At 32.7% G+C, this 13,809-nt stretch overlaps 1 protein-coding gene across 1 annotated transcript in view; it reads right to left on the bottom strand.

Annotated features, from left to right (window-relative positions):
• Positions 1 to 2,471, bottom strand: part of LOC134723005 (protein-glutamine gamma-glutamyltransferase K-like) — a 20,413-nt gene extending 17,942 nt beyond the window's left edge. The window contains exon 1 of the mRNA XM_063586635.1: positions 2,300 to 2,471. The gene's annotated coding sequence lies outside the window, so the exon portion shown is untranslated. The remainder of the gene's footprint in view (positions 1 to 2,299) is intronic.
• Positions 2,472 to 13,809: the final 11,338 nt, after the last annotated feature.

Genomic DNA, 13,809 nt, shown 5'->3' with positions numbered 1-13,809 from the left:
CAATTTTAGCATAACTAATAGTGGCAGCTGAGGGTGAAATAAATATTTTTTTTTCTCAGGGTCAAACACAAATTATTTTTTTCTCCAAAAACTGGAAACAAACTTTTTTTTCCAAAAAAATCTATAGCCTCCCCCCCCCCCCCCCCCCCCCCCCGAACCCCGAAAATCAAGTGGTTGCTGCCTAATGTATCGTTAGCCTGTCAACACGGAGGTTGTTAGTTCAACTAGTACGTGGAATGTGCCTACGACTCCAATATTAGTTAACCAGGATTGTCACAGGTCAGTGGTTCTCTCCAGGCAAACATTATGTATTTCCGTTAGTGGCAACTGATATACAAGATGTGGTATGATTGTCAATGAGACAACTCTCACACAGAGATTCTTAGATTTAAATAATATTTTCTAATTAAGACTTTTGAAGTCTTCCCGAAAACGAATCTCAAGATGAATTGAGGTGATATATATGTAAATGATAATTTTGATAATCATATACTAACACTAATATGCTTCACACTAGTCTATGAAGGACTATGGTTCTATCTACTACTTGTCAGTTGAAGGTCACGACCTTAATGAGCTTATATACATGTAGCTTGGATTTTATTTCGAAATTGAAGCATCATGTCTACAGATTCAACGTTTTGTTCAAAACCAAAAATACTTTTGTTTCATATATAATAAGTAATGTATTACAAAGTCGGAGAAAAATCTGGGCCGTGATCAATCAGTAGAATTCTTAGAAATAATTGAAAAGATTGACGATTGTAAGAAGGTAATTACAACGATAAGTAAGTTTGTGTCTCCAAGTGATGGAGGATTGCGACAGACATGCATCAAAACAGCAAATAACATATTGAATGTAATGTCTACTGTCCTGTCGAATGTCACTTCAGATAAATTACTAGTCTGGTCTGTTTTAGGAATTATGCTATAAACAATGCTAAGTCAAGATTACAATGTTGAATGCCAGACCAGTTAATCCTAACGCTTTCAGATCAAAAACTAATTCCACTTCACTAATGTTCAGTGTACAAAAGAGACCACGAGGCTGAAAACCAGATATACACTTACTATTAAAGGCGGATACTTTTCTAAAGTCGTGCATGGAAACGTTTTAAAACACATCAAATCTTAGCAAGGTTTCGATTAATACAAGAGCAACATATGTCTTTTAACACATTTAACTTCGAACATATCTTCCGGTTCTTACATGAACATTTTTAAAAGATAATGCGTTAACGTCGATAAGACAGCAACCAATCAATACAAGTTTACCAAAGCATTCATGTTAAATATAAATGTTTCGAAACAAGTTTTACATTGCATAGTTTGTAAATTTATGAATATTTTGTAAAACTGTACAAAAGAACATGATATGAGCTGAGATGAATAAAAGAGAATGTCAAAGAGACAACAACCCAACGACCCCCTAACAAAACAAAACAAATGACTTCGTTCAATAAACAGTCTTCAACTGTTTAGGCATATGCTTTTACGATGTGCAAAGCTCTAAATCGTTCCCAGATCTTCTTTCAGAACAAAACGCCGCAAATGACGAGTGAATTAAACAAAACATGATTAATTTCAATATAAGACAAAATATGACCACTGACGAATCGGGACAAACACAAGAACTAGTGGCTGTGTTAGGTTTTTTTTTCTAGTTGTCAATATAAAAATTTGAAGATGTTGTATAATTGTCAATTATACAACTCTTCACATCAGACCAGAGGACGTAGAAACAAGTGAATACAGGCCACCGTAGTGGTTCATCATACCTCTACAGTAGAATAAAATAAGGTACACATATAATATTTACATTTATAACCCAAGAACAAAACAAACATGAACAATACCGAATCAAAGAATGCTTTGAATTGTTAAAGTTTGTTAAGACATGGTATTGTGCAATGACCAGAACGAACCTCCAACGTGTATACGTCAGTGTGTCGGACATACATGAATTAACTACATCTATACGGCAATCATCCACAACTGACAAGTGGTCATATAATACTTTAAGCTATAAATTATTCCAGGTCTTTTAGCAACTGCGATCTATAAATAGGCCAGAAACATATTAAAAAATAATAAAATATAAGCAATAAAATCTAAAAAAAAATCCAACCGCTAAAATATATATGGTTATGGTACAAATATCTCTCCACTTTCTACATATACATGCAAATACCTGAAAACATATCAATAAATTGAGAATCTAGCTTATGATAACATTGCGTTTAATATGGTAATAAATGCAATTTCATGGCATACCTAACATTTTTTAAAGAACACTTACTATCTGGCGATCCAAGGCAAGTATCTTCCAACTTCAGCAATTTAAAATACATGTATAATCTCCTATAACAAAGTGATAAACCGTCCTTGTAAATAGAAATGAAGGCAGGTTATCGTATACAGATTTAAAGATTTGGTGAAGAAAAAAACTCATTTGTCAACTAGAGGGAGCGTGCAGTATCTGTGTCTTCCGGTTATTTTGTCGTTTTACATATAAATATCCTACCCTTTGATGAAACAGTGACCAACTTTACCTACAGCTAAAACTGTGCATGCGATATGTTAGTCTTACGTTGTATCGGACGAATAAATTATTTTCTTGTTTGCAAGCATGCATTTTTATTAGGACTATGACATTTTGCTCGCTATATTATCATACATTGTATAAGGGCTGGGATATTTTACTACTATGCTTTCGGTGATCTTTGATATGCTTAACTGATACATATTTTAAATAATAAGAAGTTACTCCAGCTATTAAATTAAAATGTCATGGTAGATGATGTTGTTTGTTATATGTACTTTAAATTTTAATACAACTGCATGACTGTTAGTTAGTATTCCTAAGTTCATAATGAATTATTTTCTTTGATTATATAATAATTCATAGTGGTTTATTTTAACAGTTATATAGTATTAAACATAATTTTATTCAGGTTTGAAACATAAAAATAAAATCTTTGTCTATTATATTTCGGCTGACATTACTGATAAAACCGCTCTTAAAAAATAAAAGATGGAAATAACACTTTTAAAAAAAAATTCGTGCGTCTGAAGCTCTTTTCTGAATTGACATTAATCAACCAAGAACGCTTATATCCACACATTTGAGGTGAGGAATGTAAAGATACATTAACACGTTAGGAGCTGTATGACCAACAGCCTGAAAAGGGACAGTTAACAGTATAGTCAAATTCATCTATGGTCAACTTCTCATAAAGTCATTTTCAAACTGGAAATCTTTAGAACAAGTACATGTATGTTATAAATCATGTCAGTATCGAAGCACTTACTACTGAGCTGACCATACCCTCGGGAAGTGCATTGCAACAGTATATCAGCAGTGGTAGTGTAATCTAATGATAGCAAATGAAAGTAGCTATTTATGATTTTATTGTTTTAAAGATAGTCATACAGCATTTCAAGTTAATTTCTGTCTCACTTTTTTCAAGATTGATGGGTCATCTTGCAGGACAACATCTGCTGATAATCCATAATTCTCAGATTCGATTTAATTATTGCACAGTCGGAATGATGTATCAGGGAACCAGAACTTGTCATTTTTGACTATAATTCTTCTTATAGACTTATTTCAAGTCCTCCAATTAACTGCTTTAATTATATCGCTACAACTCTTTCAATAAGTGTGGGTGCTGTCTAGATGTATCATGGCGGATTCAGGTCTATGTTTGTCTGCTTTATAAAATGTGTACTAGTATTGAATTGTTTTACGTTGTCATTTCGGAGCCTTTTATAGCCGACTATGCGATATGAGCTTTGCCGTATGGTGACCGACAGTTGTTAATTTCTGGGTCATTTTGGTCTCTTGTGGAGAGTTGTCTCATTGGCAATTATACCACATCTTCTTTTTTTTATATTAATAGTAGCATACCTAGGATTTTGCCTACAGATTATAAATACATGTTATTAGTACGTGTGTTTTATATGAAACATATTGCAAACAAAAATATAGGTGACGTATACTTATTGCATAAAGCTGAATGATACATGTATTAAATGTGTAAGCAGTTTAACAGTTTAAGCCTTAATAATGTATGTATAATTGATTGTTTCGCAGATTTTACCTTAAGCAACTAAAACCGATGCTCGGCAAAAGTAAAGAGAGTTAAATCTAGAAAATAGAATGATACAGTCATCAGTTGCTGTATTATGTAATAAAAATCCAATGAACTGCTTGACACATCTGTTAACAATATTGATTGTAGATTCTTTGGTGCAACAAAGAATATTCATTTCAGTATTTATGAACCTGTATTTTATTCTGATGGTTGTATTAAATTTACGATATGTTGAAAGATCCAAGGACATACGCGTACAGTGTGTAGCTCATCTAAACCACCAATGTCCGGCGCAAATAATGAATTTAACTTATAATTGAAAAATTTATTATTATAAATGTTTTGAGGTCGAAATCTTATGCTATTTGTAAATAGAACTTTTAAAAATGTACGAATAAAGATTAAGTGGTTTCTTGAAATAACGAAAACCTTGTAATATAACATATTTATAATTTAGATACTTAATATCATAAAGATTCTTTGCATTCAATATTTAACATGTTCTACTTCTATTAATATATGCAAGATTCAAAAATCGAATTGAACTTGCATAGAAAATATTACAATAGTTCCAATGCATGTTTGATACCATTTTAATTATCATATTCAGAACGACAAAATGATAATAACATAAGTCACATAAGTATGTACCAGACCAAATTTCTATGCCACATTTTCTTACAAGTATTTATAGATCACAGGTTTACAGAAACACATGCTAACTCTTACAGGCAAATTATACAAATCTTATTAATGTTCAGATATACCGGCTATGCGATAGCAGTCTTCTAAACCATGTATGGGGGGAGTCGGTTGTTGGTAATTGGTGTGTGAAAAACTACTATATGCGGAAGTCTGGTATTTATCATACCTTTGGTTGATCTTAAACCACTCCTGAGTATGTGCAAGAAAAGTTGCTCCATTAGAAACTTTTAGAACACTCTACTAGTGCATTCATGAAAATTGAAACGTATTATCAAGCTTCTTTTTATCCCAATCAGATATAAGAAAGGTTGTCAATGGAATCGTACTGTAAGGCCACTCGTTTACTATTTCACAAGGGAACGATCGCAAATGAAAATTTGTCTATGAATATTTCCTGTCATGTTAGATTTCAATTTAGAGAATCAAAATGAAAAATTCAAAAACATAACAATATACAATCTGACGATATAATGTTAAAATACGTTCGGACTACGTGATACACAAATGTATACCTTACCTCACCAGACGACATCAGTGCAGTTTATTTATCATATACTTGCATTGTGTAATCTATATGTGCATATGAAAAGAAACAACAATAAGAAATAATATTAAATTTATTACATTTTTATCTCGTCAAAAACAAGCTGGGCGTAACAAAATATTAGTTCTTTAGGTGCGTAAAGAGTAACAACAAAGCCATTGCTTTTGTACTTAAACATGTATACAATATTAACCTTAGAAAATAAGGTAAAATACTTGGGGCATATTTATGTAAAACGTTCGTCGAAGTCTCACTTCAAAGTACAAGTTTACAGGTCGTAGGATTTTTTTAAATATTTTTTAATTGTTTAATCTATTTTTGATGGATCTGAATACGTGTGTGGCAACTCAATTATCAAATTGCAAAAGAAAAGTAGGACATACTACTACTAGTCAATAATGCACTGCATTAATATTTAAGGTAATAAAAAGTAAAAAAGAAAAGCTTTTATATTTTTCTTGTTCAATGGTTGAATGAATGAATACGTATAAAAAGAAAAATCACAAATAATGTAACCTTACTTTTGTTTCTTCCCAGATTATATTACAAATCATATACATGAATCAATGATTTTGAAAGGGGAGAAGTGCAACTTAGGCAACGTCAGGAGTTGGACAAGTAAACAGTATAGGGATTGATAAAGTATGCAGCTCTGTTCCAGACCATATGCGTATTTGGACCATACGCGTATGGTCATGACCATATGGGTATATACTCATATGGTCCGACCGTACGCCTATGGTCGGGGTAATTGACACTCTGTAACAGTTTACTTTAAATACGTCTCAACTCTTCATATGGTATGACTGTTCATTAAAAAGACGCTATCATAGAGGTAATTTTATATTGTAACATAAATTAGATTTTTTCCTTTGATGTTTTTATGAAATAATTTGCTTAAAACGTGTGGTGAGGCAAAACCATGGTATATTATATGCAAATTAATGTTGTACCATACTTTGCTAATTAAATATGCAACTCAACTAGAGTATATATAGTACTTAATTTATATAATCGTAACAAAAAGATTAGCTAAAAAAAAATAGAAGTTTTAAATAGTTAATTTCATTTACTTGTCAAAACTATAATAAACACATTTTATACCAATGGTCATTGCCGATGGTCATTAACGATGGTTATTACCGATTTGTTATAACGAGTGAATGGCAATATGTCGACTTAAAAAAATATTTCAAAACATTCCTTAATGAACTGTTACACAAGAAGTCAATTGAAAGTAACACATTTTATTTTAGTTGTCTTGTAAATATGGTGTATTGCAGTCGTGTTACGATATTTGAGATCTAGAGCTTCTTAAAACATCGTAGATATATCGGAATGGCCCAAGACCTCGGTATCACTGTACGCAGCTGCAAAAAGGCTAACTTTTCTTTCGCAAACAAAAGATGTAAATGAAAAGGATCGTGCACAAGAAGGACTAGTAAATGCAAAAAAGGTATGATACCGTGCGGAAGTAACTGTCACCTCAAGCCTACATGCAAGAATGTAATAAGCGATGAAAACTAACTAGGGCATCAATATTTAATTTTTACGTAGTCTTTGAATTATAAGAATTAATACATTTCATGTAACCATCATTGCTTATTTAGATAGTTTTTGTATTGATACGTTTATAATGTAATTTGAAAAATATACCTATATGGTCGAAATACTCATATGGTCCGGCCCGTTAATAACCAAACGAGTATTATACTCATATGGTCCGACCATACGCGTACGGTCGGACCATACGCATATGGTCGGACCATATGAGTATACGCATATGGTCATGACCATACGCGTATGGTCCAAATACTCATATGGTCCGGAACAGCTCCATAAGGGAGTCCGCACTTGTCCCCCATTATTTTAATGCTTGGATATTCGAAATTAGGTCTGCTAGGTAAGTTCCTTTTATTAAATACTTATAAAAGAAATCTTGGGTTTATATGATTGAGAAAACAACTAAATAAATTTTTTTTTAGAAAACATTATTAAAATACATAAACACTATCCAAATATTATAGATACAAGGAGATGCAGTATGAGTGCTATCTATCCAATTCAAAACTTGTAAAACGTAAACATTGTAAAGTGGGGCCAAATATCAATCAATATCTAATATAAAGCTTTGAAGCATATCCTTGTCTAAGCATAATTTATGAATTAGTCGAACAAAATTTTGTTCAACACCCAATGGACAAAACTTTAAGTTATTTAACTATACCCGTTTTGTTTTGAAACTATCGCATACATTGTATGTACAGACTATTCATAAACTCTAAAAAGGTATAAAATATTTATAAAAAAAGTAAAAATACGCTTCAGCATGTGCTTTCATGTGTGTATATAAAAATAAGGAGTTTTCGTATGATTGATACTGACACAACTATCCATCAAAGTTCAAGTGAAGTGGATGTAATCAATTACAGGCAGCAAATACGGCCTTCAACAATGAGATGTGTGATTGTTGACTTATAAAGTCATTTCAGGATACTGCCATTCGACTGTTACTAATCTGTATCGAACTTTATAAGAGACAATGCTCTTAAAACAAATCAACGACATGCTGCGCAGATCCATTCATTATCTTTGGAGCGATTTAAATTGTCATTATGGTAGTAATCTCTTTTTCCATCGATTTAACGCTTGACATGTTAACAACTTTATCCGCTTTTTTTCATTCCTGTTCATAATCTCAGCAGTTGTAGGTCAAAATAAACATCAAGAATTGATTATTTTATTGTTTGTTTCAATTGTCATTACATGAATGAAATGATCGATAGTTATATTCATTATTTTTTCTTGTAATGTAAAGAATGTATTATTATATTTTTGTAGGATTTTTTTTATTGTTTAAACAATAAGAATACTGTGGTTTGATTTACGAAGGCATCTACCTACAACAACAAAGTCAGAAAAAATGAGCAACTACATGTCATTGTGATGTTTTACATAATGAACAAAACCCTAACTTTGTAGTAAGCTTTGAAAGGTCCCGGGACAGACAGTACCACTGTACAAAAAGCAATCAATATGCAGTCAATCATATTCAAGCAGCTAATATAACAAGTGAGTCTTAGGATTATCTGTTGTCTTGGATTCTATTGAACGTTAGTAACAGATTTGAGAGAAAGACCAAGAACCAAATAAATGCTATTAATATTGTGTTACAGAAGTGTTCCAATGAAACCACTCATAAATTTGCTATCCAAGAAGAAATAGATGATGTTTTTGTCTCTTTTGAAACTCATTTAATTTTTGTGTTTTAAATTTGCATTTTCCGTATCGTTGAACTTATTATGATATGTTCTCTATCTGTATTTGTTTAGTTGTCTTTGTTGGTTTTCTTTGTGAATAATCTTTTCTCTTTTGTTATGTTTGAGTATACTAACATTGTATATTTACAAAATATAACAGAAGGATTAGTTACAAGTAAGTCCAACTTTGATTGTTTTCTCCTAAAATATAATTAATCAATAAAATTTCAGCCATGCAAAAAACCAAATTTATGATTATTTAATTCTAATCAGATTTGTATTACATGTATAAGAGAAATATTAAGAAGCAATTAAGAATTAAAATGAAATCGTAGGAAGTACATTAAGAGAATTATAAAAATCGCTTGCAATGATTTGCCGTCTTAAAATCTATATATAGGATTATTGGTAATTTCATTGTTCGAACACCAAAATGAAAATAACGTTACTGGTGGATTTCTATTGTTTATTGCGTTGAAAACACACCACAGAAGTTTTGGTGTATGCTTTTGAAAATATTACACAGAATGCATTATATTCTGAAGCATGGAATTGGCTAAATTCACACGGTATGTACCCCGGAAGTAAAACAATAATTTACAATAGATACAATGCATCGGATATACAAGTAATCGCAGTTGTGGAAAGTTCGTCCATCGCCAATTGTATTATTGAATAAATCATATTCTCCCGAGCCTAAATATGTTTCGGTAGTTCTTTCTAAAATGTAAAAGAAAGGAATAGTTAAATTTGCATATAACCTTTCTATACATATACGATATATGTAATAAAATGGATAAGTATTCACCCTAAAGCTCTAAACATCCGGTGTTTTATGCAATAAACTGGTAATTAAAGCAAATCGTTCTGTTTTATGCCTTCTAAAGAGTCTGCGTTATGTAGAACATAATTATATTGGCAATGATACCTCCTTATTTTAAACATACTTTTATTAGGTCTGAGTGGAAAATGAGTCATTTCTTTTACTCTCTATTGATTCTCAGTTTATTATATCATTTATCAGCAAATACCTTTCAACATATTGATATGTTAAATTGGTTAAAACTTTTACTAAATTTGATCAGAATATTTTAAAGATTTATTATGGAAGTACATTTTGTATGATGATATTGGAGGGTTTTGATAAATGTAGTATTTGGCATCCAGCTTAATATATCAGTAATATAACTTGTAACGCTTACAAGTTTGTCCTTCAAATCTTTCTTTTTGTTCTTTTAGGCTTGTGATAAATGTTTTTGTTCTAATGTTTTTTGTTTTAATTCAACTAATGCGTTTGGTTAATTCAGAGACATATAAATACAAATTTAGTATACATGTCTCTGGTTAATTTTATGTTAGAAAACTGTCGATTCGCTGATTTGTATCGGCAGATTGATGTTTCATTTACATATACCCTTATTATCCTTTTATTTACAAGAAATTCATTAATCTTTTTGTATTAGACAATACGACATGTGTTCTTGTTTATAAAATTCAATGCAGTTTCAAGTGTTTTTTTTTTTAATTTTCAGCTTGTATTTTGTTACATATTTACTGTGTTCATGCCTTTTATGTGTGTGTATGTGATGTGTTGCTATTGCCAACGAGATCTGTATCGTATCTTACTGAAACCACAGAACGAGAACATAGACAACTTAAGGTTTCCACACAAACTTTCAAAAATGAACAAGGACCAACCGTATCAAAGCTTCAAAAGGTCCCGAAAGGACAAATTTTAAATATAATATAAAGAAAACTTAAAATTCAGCAGATTTGTGGGATTAACATATTTAAGAGTGTTCAACCCCTTTTAAGACGCATTTTATATGGTGCAGCACAACTGTTGAACATAATACCAAACGATAGAAAGTAGATGCAAAGAATTTAACAATCAGATAGACAGGAAGACAGGAAGCACGAGAAAAAACGAGGAAAACCCCCACAAAGTACCGATCTTAGTACTGTAGTTACAGATAGCTAGTTCACATACTATTTTTATAGCAAACCCAATAATGCGATATAATGTCAAGTTCATTTTTTACATTACATGTTTGACGTCTGTGGAGTATTCCCTTGAGTGTGTCTTATTGTAGTGTATTTGAGCATTCAGCTGTTAAAACATTTCTACCATTAACTGTTTTATTAAGTTTCACTGGTGTAAGATAATTGTTGTCCCTTTGGTATGTGCTGCCTCTTTTATCTACAAATTTCCCAAATGGATAAAACAAATAGATCTAGGTCGTATACGCTGTCAAATTATTTCTGCTTAACATTGTTCTATTTCATTCAATAGTTTTAAAACCTACATATAGATAAATGTGTTTTGAATATATTGATGATCATTAAGATTGTTTTATCGTCTAAAGGTGTTTGCTTTTCTTTTATGGTCAGTTAGTTCTTGTCGTATATTTCTTTGATAGAATTCCTTTATTTTTGGCACGATGTAATTTCTTAGTTTTGGATGTAGAACATTCATTCCAAAACTTCCAACATAACACAATTCAATTCTTATGTCAAGTTTTTAAGCATGCGCATTGATCGTTAATCATTCTATATTTAAACTCTTTTCTGTTTAACGCCACTTTCAACGACATTCAATATATATATATAGGCGGTCAGTTTGTATCTTGGTGGAGAAAGTATTTACAATATTGTGTTAATTGGTTCATTGTTTACAGATACTACCTCTTTAAGCTGGGGTCACACATTCACGATTTTTACTGCCGTCCTTGACAGGACCCTTCCCGATAAAAAATTGTCAAAAGTCTGATCAAGATCCTGTGAATCGTGAATGGAAATTCAAACTTTAAGTAAAATTTGTAAAACAAATAATTTAATCACGACAACAATCAGATATTGTTCAGGAAGCGTCGATATTTAACCGTTTCTAAGCGAATTTATCCCGATAATCCCGTTCTAAATCCGCTTCCAATCCAATGTGTATCTTTCGCAGGTAAATTTCGACCGAGTCTGTTACGACTGCGTCCCGATTCTACCGAATGTAATCCGACAGAGATCAGACAGTGACGAGACTGTGAACCGTCGCTGACGGAAGTTATCTGTTCGAAAACTGTCGGCATAATCGGGATCAGCAGATACTGTCGGGACGTAATCCTATCACGGTCCGCTCTATCACATAGCAAACGGCTTTGTCTGGTCTCAGTCGTATTGTATTCTGTAATTGTCGGGACTCTGACGTGGGTATTATTGACGAATTTCGTATTAATAACGGGACTGTTCTGGAACGGTTTCGGCAAAAAACGGTTTGCTATCTGGACTCAAACGGCAGAAAAACAGCAATGAAAAATTTCTCCAGATCATTCCCGTTCCACAGGACACCGTCCAGAATACACAGAACATTGTTAGGATTGATATCCGGTACAGGAGAATCTGTAACTACATAGGCACGATTGTAATCCGAATAAACTAAATCGTATCCCCGAATGTTACGGGACGCACCTAACTGTCGGGGTGCTTCGCCGAATTTTGCGGACCCTTCCCGACCCGTAGGAATCTGTTACGAACTTAAACGACTGCGATCAGACAATGATAGGACATTCCAGATAATTGAGGATAGTAATCCGACTTTTTCACCTTTTGTTCCGTATCGCTGTCTGATCTCGAACGGGAGCAATACTCGGCAATATGTGAACCCCGCATTACATGAATTGCGAAGATATGAGGATTCTTTAAGGAACAGCGGAGCAAGAACGACACACACAACGGATCAACTTAGTTCACGTATGGATTCTTGTCAACTTATCATGTTTTGAGTTTGTTTTTGTTGTTGTGAGAAGTACTCTATTGCAACCGTTTCGTTACTTTTTGAATGTGAATGTATACAGTGTGGTTGACACTTGAAAAAATGTCTTTTTAAAAAAAAATAATGTTTTTCCAAAAATATATTTTACATGAAATAATAATATAAAGATATATATTCTACTTTTATAATCCAGAATAATGTATTGTAAATCACAGATACTTACTTACTACCTACTAATATGAAATTCACGACAACTTTTCTATGGTGTATGGTCACATATGAGAGGAAATCATTACACTGATTTGAATGTTTATCAAAACAAGAAAATGTGGTACGATTGCAAAATTCCATCAGAGTTCAAATAACGTGGCTATTCTTTACAGACCAACTAACAATCAGATAGTTATTGAAATGGTTCTGTCTGTATCTGTATTGGTACGTGTAGATACCTATTAAGGATTTTATATACTGTGGAGAAGAGCGCCTTTGTTATGGGCGTTGTTCTTGTAGGGCGGTCTAAAATGCATCTACAGAACCTGCACGCACAACTTTATCTGGTAGTTGGTTTCAGACAATAGTTGTTTCCACGAAATTCAAGATCGAATGTTTATAATGTGGCTTGTTGCTGTTTGGTAATTTAAGCCCTTTGGTGTTACTGATTATTTGACATTCAATAATATTTTCAGTTTCACAGTTTGAATATATTTTGGCTATGACAGTTCTTTTAGGTTTTGCTTGAGTTACAAAATTGTCGGTGGGTAGAACAGGCACAAGACCCTCAACCACCTTGTAAATCATGATTAGACGGAGGCTGTGTACATTTCAAACTGGCGTCTCATGTTGGTTATGGACCCTGATTCTGGACTCCTATAGTTTTTCTTGATAAATTGTATACCTCTGTTTTCGATACGTTTCAACCTGTCTATATCCCCTTTCATTTATGGGTTCCAGATTGTTGCGCCATATTCCCTGGTCGATCTTACTAGGGATATGTATGCTTCTTTCCTACATGCCTCTGGTACGTTTCTCAAGTTCCTCATACGAAAGCACAAGGTGGCGTTGGCTTTCTTGTTGATGTTGTCTATGGATACTCCAATTCAAATCATTTGATATTTAGAGTCCTAAGTATGGGTTCATTTATACCTTTTGTATGATGTGCTTATCAATCGTATAGAATTTGTCTCTTTTTTTGTTTATGGAAAAGACATAGCACTTTTTGGCATTGAATGGCACCTCCAATTTGTTGGCCCAGATTTCTAGTTGTTCCAAATATGTTTGTAGATTTTGTTGGTCTTGGTCCTTTTTATTGTTCTGTACAATAGGCAATCGTCGACAAAAAGGGTTTCTGATGATTTTACGCTGACTGGCATGTCGTTTATTTTGCACAGGAACAGAATTGGTTCTTAAACATATACGGACACTCACCTTTACGAGGCATGA

This window comes from Mytilus trossulus, chromosome 6, assembly GCF_036588685.1.
Source record: "Mytilus trossulus isolate FHL-02 chromosome 6, PNRI_Mtr1.1.1.hap1, whole genome shotgun sequence".
Taxonomy (NCBI): Eukaryota; Metazoa; Mollusca; class Bivalvia; order Mytilida; family Mytilidae; genus Mytilus; species Mytilus trossulus.
Note: the sequence above shows the minus strand (reverse complement) of the source record. Positions and strands in the feature narration are given on the sequence as shown.